Consider the following 6000-nt stretch of genomic DNA (forward strand, 5'->3'; position numbering starts at 1 on the left):
GGACCCCTGTCTGGGGCCCATTCTGGCCCAGAGCGGCCCAAGCCCCCCCACTGACCCCCTCCGCCTCCCCCCACCCCTGCCTTGCCCTGCCCCACTGCATCTGCTCCGCTCCCCTCCCGGCTCCCTGGACCCCCTTCCTGAGCCCAGTCACCACACAGTAATTGTATGACCGCTGTCCACCGGCCTGGAGCCTCTCAGCTCTGAGCCCTGCAAGCCCAGGGCCAAGAGGGGGGGACTTGGCGGGGAGGGGGTGTCTGCTGGGTGAGTGATGGTCGGCTGGTCCCATGGGAGCCCTGGTGCTCCTGGCCCATCCTCCTGTCCCTCTTGACCAAGTGCCCTTTCCCACGTTGCTCTTTCCTCCCACCGCTACCCCCCCCCACCCCACACACTCTTCACACGGATTCGAGAACCAGCCGAGCAAAAGCTTTCCGCTGGCAGCCTAGCCGTCTGCGCCTCCGGCCGCTGGCACCCACCCTGGTGTCACATTCCAGTCTTGGATCCCAGTGACCCACCCAGGCACAGGGCACGCTCTGCCTCAGTCCCCAGGGAAACAGGATGAGCCAGTTCTTCCCACCCGCCCCATCCCCCCTCCCAGGGAGCAGTGGGGCCCCTCACTTGTCTCCTCTATGGTCTGACAAACAGAATCCTTTGACCAGCACCCTGAGAGTCCCCAAGATCCCAATAGGACCCCCAAAACAACACTGTGCCCCCCCCAGCTCACCTTCTCGCCCACCCCTTCCTGCTGGGAAGGCTTCTGAGTGCTCTGTGCTCCCCTGCTTTGCCCGTGGAGCTGCAGAGAGGAGGCGGCCAAGCCCTGGGCCTTGATGCCCCAGCCTCCTGGGGAGGACAGACACCGACAGAATTACCGCTAATTCCGTGATGAACGCTATGCTTCAGCTGTAGACAAAGGGGAATGACTCAGTTCTGCCGCGGAGGTCAGAGCAGGAGACAGGACGTCTGCTTTGGTCCCAGGAGGCAGGGAGAAAGGTGCAGGGAAGCCCAGGTGGAAGGAACAGCTGGGGCCAACGCAGCACAGAGGCAGCAATGCCAGGGCTGTCTCCGGGGGGGCGGGGGTCTGCTGCAGCAGAAGGGGAAGGGGCAGAGCTGGCGAAGGACAGGAGAGGCCCCCACCTGGGAAGGGCTCCTGAGCAGACCTTTATTCGGAGGCAACAGGAACCCCAGGGCGACACTGCCATGATGGAGAAAGGTCACCCTGTAGTGGGGCCCACACGGGAGGGGGCAGGATGGAGGCAGGGAGGCCCATGAAGAGGTTGGGCAAAAGCTAGCCTCTCCCGTCACGGCCTTTATGAACCAAGTCCTCCCTCTTGGCCACAGGCTCCATCTGCTGCAGCCACCAAAGAACCACTGGTGTGCTCCCACCGCCAGGATCACCCCCCTCCCCACCTACCTGAGCTCCAAGTCCCCTCAGCCATGCAGCTTCACCTCCACAAAGCCCTCCACCTCTGGCCAAGTGAAGACACTCTCACCTCTGGACTTCATGCTCAGGCTACCCATCCCCCATCCTGAAACTGACTCATGTGGTCCCCATCTGCCCCTCCTCATAGGAACAAGTCCCGCCAAAGATGCTCCTTCCCTCACTGTCCCCAGCACACCTGCCAGCTCTTCCATGGGAGGCCCTGCTCCCCCCCAAGACCTGGCAGGAGCTCCCACTTGTCCCTTTGGGTACCATGTGGGTCCCACCCCTGGGCTGTGACCTTGCAGGCAGGTGTATTAAGCACTGCTGCTGCTGCTAAGTCGCTTCAGTCGTGTCCGACTCTGTGCGACCCCATAGATGGCAGCCCACCAGGCTCCCCTGTCCCTGGGCTTCTTCAGGCAAGAACACTGGAGTGGGTTGCCATTTCCTTCTCCAATGCATGAAAGTGAAAAGTGAAAGGGAAGTCGCTCAGTCGTGTACGACTCTTAGCAACCCCATGGACTGCAGCCCACCAGGCTCCTCCATCCATGGGATTTTCCAGGCAAGAGTACTGGAGTGGGGTGCCATTGCCTTGTCCAGTATTAAGCACAGGACTTCAAAATAGTGGGCCCTGGGAAATACCTGGTGGGCCCGCGAGCCCAGGTGCCTCTCCCACGGGAACACTGCCAACCTGCAGGGCTCCACCTGGTCCTGCCTGCTGAACCACATGTTGGGGGGGGGGGCGGGGAGAGACATCCACGCACAGCCACATGTGACTATTAAAGCATGAGGTACAAACACAGATGGCCATGGAAAGGCAGTAGTGACAATAACTGTGTCAAGGCCAGCTGGCGTTTATTGGGAGAGACACTGTTCTCAGATTCATGGGTTGCGTGGACTCATTAAAGCTTCACCACAATCCAGTGAGGCTGGAACTGTTATTAGCTTCTTTGTACAGATGGGGACACTGAGGTACAGAGATAAATAACCCATTCAATATGTGGTAAAGCCAGGAATCACCCAACACCTTCCCCTGGAGCTCCCCCCGCCATGACCCCCGCATGACCCCAGGAAGGGAAAGGGGAGCTGAGAAGAGCACAAGGCGAGGCGTGGTCCAGATCGGGTTAAGAGGAAGCTCTGTGTTTGTGTGTGTCAGACGTGTATGCACAAGTGAACAGCAAACCACATTCAAAGTGCTAACTGGGGTTACTGGGGGCACTTCTACCCTATATACCTCTGGGTTATTTGCATTTTTCACAATGAGAACAAATCCATGTGTCACCTGAGTAATTCAAAAAGAGAGACACTGTCAGGGCCTCAATTCATGTTTGTTGAATGACTAGAAAGCAGACTCATTTTCTAGGCCTGTTTTTTCAAACTCTGGGTATGACCCATTAGCGGATCGTGACATCAATTCAGGGGTCACAGAATGCAATTAAAAAAAAAAAATCAAATAGACTAGAACAGAAAATATCAGACCAGGGCACAAAACAGAGGAAAGAGCTATTTCACTCAACTTTCGTTTCAGTTACACACAGTGGGCATGAATGAAGCTGGGACCTGAAATGTGTTTCTTACTGCAGGTCACAGGTGAGGTCCTGAAACCCGCAGTCCAGACCCAAGAGCCTGAGGAATCAGCCCAGGCCCTGCTGCACAGGCCTCCCGGTCCAAAGTGGCAGAATGGGTGACCTCCCTGTGTTTAGGAAGCTGCCGGGGTGCCTGGCTGTTGGAAAGGTCACACTCAGCCCGCTCTGGATCACCCGCAGACACACAATCCTGGAACCAAGGCTTCTGAGTGTGAGGGGCTCCCCCAAACCACAATGTCTGTGTCCACTCCCTCTGGGTCACCCAAAAGGCCACTGCTCCTAAAGACTCGCTCCTGGATGCTCCTGTTGGGGGGCGGGGTGGGAAACTAAAAGATTCCTTGCCAGTTTCCAGATGCGAGGCCACGTCCCAGGGAAGCCTCTGGAAACGCAGCCGTGTGGTCAGTCGGGAGGGGCCTCCACTGAGTCTGCAGCGAGGGCCGCTCCCACCCAGGGTGGGCCTGACCCCAGGCAGAGTCGGTCTGCATGGAGGATCTGGTGCGGGCAGAGAAGCAGAGCCCCCAGCCCGAGGCTCCCAGGGCGCTGGCGCCTCCACATCAGAGCTCGCCTAACTCACCCCGCCTCCCTTCCCAGGGCAGCAGACAACTAAAAAAAGATAAAATAAAAAGAAGTAATTCCCCTGCTTTGACGTCAGCTCGAGGTCTTAACAGCCCAGCAGCGGCATGAAACTGGATTGCAACCAGATGTAATGCCCTTGAATCCTCCACACGCCACTGCGTTGGAAGACAAATGGCAGGGGGTTGAGCGGGTGGAGGGAACCGTGCGGGTCCCGCGTGGGTCCCGGATCAGAGCCTGCGGAAACCCTGGGAAGCCCAGGCCCGGGTCGCCATTCAGGCGTGCTGCCTCCCCTCCCCCAGCCCCCCAGAAGCGCATTGTTACTCCGGATGGCGTCTTCATTCAGGGCCAGAGCCCCAGCGCCGCCCCTGTCGGGGGCTCCCCGGATCAGGCACGACTCGGGCCGCGCTCCGGCTCCGGGTGTGGATTTGAGGACGACCCAGAGCCCAGGAGGGGAAATCGCTCGCTGGGAAAACGGGCGCCCCAGGAAGCTAGGGCCGCCACGGCCTCGGGCCTGCGTGGTGTTTCGCTTCCCCTCCGCCCCTCCTGGGCGGCCCCCGGCAACCAAAGCTCCAAAGTCACCCCCGCGTCCTGCCACCCCCTCGCCCCCGCCGCACTTGGCGACGCCGCCTTGCGCCCGGCCCTCGCGTCCTCCTCTGGGTCTCCTGTCTCCCAGGCGCCGGCCCAACGACCTGGCCGGTGGTGCGCCGCCGTCCGTCCAGGGACTCGCGTGGCCGGAGCCCCCACCGTGACGTCACCCCGAAAGGCCCCTGCGCCCCAGGCCTGGCCGAGACGGAGCTCCCCGGCCTCCCGGGCCGCTTCCTGCCCGGTCGCGCGGCCTGCGCACAGGCCCGGGCGCCCCTGCCCGCGTCGGAGCACGGATCGGGGCTCCGCCGAGGGCCTCACACGCCGCCCCTCCCCATCACGGCCCTCGCTGCCCCGGCTCCCACGCCAGGGCCCCGATAGGCCCAGAGGCCCCCAGAGAAGTCGGCTCCCCGCCCCCCACCCGGACGCCCTCACAAAGCTCGCCTCCGGTCCCGACGCGCCGCGAAAGCCCCGGTCCCTACCCCCCGCTCGGGGTACCCCCGGGGACAAGCACGCGCACAGTCCTCGCGCCCCCGCCTCGCACCAGCCCCGGCCCTCGTCCCACGGCGCGGGGCGCCGGGCGCCCCCACCCCGCCGCAGCTCCTCCGACTGCCATCCGGTGACCTCGCGCCCCCCGCACACAAAGCGACTTCCCCGCGGCCCCCGCGCCCCCGCCCCGGCCCTCGGTGCTCACCTCGGCGCGCGCTCACTCGGGGGCCCGGGGTCTGGCGCTGCGACTTCGCGGCCCGGAGGTCCGGGAGGCCATAGGGGTCGGGGCGCGGCGGCCCGGCCGGCCCGCGGCCAGGCAGGAAGGAGGGTGGGCCGCGGCGCCCCCTCCTCGCGCCGGCGCTCGGGCGGCGGACTGGGCGGCCTGCTCGGCGCGCTCTCGCCCGGCCGCGCCTCGCCCGCGCCTCGCTCCGCGCCTCGCCTTCCGAGCGCAGCCTCGGGCGGGGGCGGCGCCCGGGGCGCAGGGACCAGGCCCTGGCCGCGCACCTCCGGGCCTGCTGGCGTCGCAGGGCCGCGGGGAAATGCGGTCCCCTCCGCGCAGGAAGAGCGGGCGGCGGGCGCTGCGCGGGGGGAGAAGGCGGCGAGAGCGCGAGGAGAAAAGTTCCCGGCCGCCTGGCCGCGCTCGCTCGCCGCCCGGGCGCCAGGTGGGCCGTGCGCCCCGACAGCGCCCCCTGGCGGCCCGCGCCCGCTGAGGGCCTGGGGCGGGGGTTTGGACGGGGGGACCCCAGGGGCCCACAAGGACGCGGGGGCCGGGGCCGGAACCTCGGACGGAGGACGTGGACTGGCACCGGCGCTCGAGTGCTCCGAGCTCCAGCCGAGTCCCGGGGCCAGGCCCCCGCCTTCACCCACCACGTCTCTCCCTGTGACCTCGTCTTCCCCGTCTGGGAAACGTTCCGACCTCTAAGCTAGGACGCCGCCGCGCAGAGCTCTCTTCACTCACTGGCACCTCGGTGGGTTCAGAGTGAGCAGAGACAAGTGGTCCCTGCCGTCCTGGGGCTGGCGGCCTGGTGGGCAGAGACAGAGCACATGTGAGAAAGACCATTCCCGGGAGCAGTGAGGGCTACTCGGTGAAGTGAGAGGCAGGGGTTGCTTAGCTGGCTGTGAGCGGAAGGAGCCCGCCATGTGGAGCCTCAGGAGCAAGTGCAAAGGCCCTGAGACAGGTGGGACGGGGTTGGGGGGGGAGGCGGACAGGCGGTGGGCAGCAGAAGTCAGAGCCTTGGGGAGGACCAGGGTCTTCAGGGCTACCTGAGCCTAGTGGGGAATTCGGATACAATCCTGGTGCCATTGGCAGAGCCAGGGCAGAGGGATGTTGAATGAATGGGTGAGTGAACCTAT

The 6000-nt window shown here is 64.2% G+C and overlaps 1 protein-coding gene across 3 annotated transcripts in view; it reads right to left on the reverse strand.

Moving 5' to 3' along the window:
- RAI1 (retinoic acid induced 1) overlaps window positions 1-5297 on the reverse strand; it is a 103583-nt gene extending 98286 nt beyond the window's left edge. For all 3 annotated transcript variants that reach the window (XM_070389628.1, XM_070389630.1, XM_070389629.1), the window contains exon 1: window positions 4853-5297. The gene's annotated coding sequence lies outside the window, so the exon portion shown is untranslated. The remainder of the gene's footprint in view (window positions 1-4852) is intronic.
- Window positions 5298-6000: the final 703 nt, after the last annotated feature.

This window comes from Bos mutus, chromosome 19, assembly GCF_027580195.1.
Source record: "Bos mutus isolate GX-2022 chromosome 19, NWIPB_WYAK_1.1, whole genome shotgun sequence".
NCBI lineage: Eukaryota > Metazoa > Chordata > Mammalia > Artiodactyla > Bovidae > Bos > Bos mutus.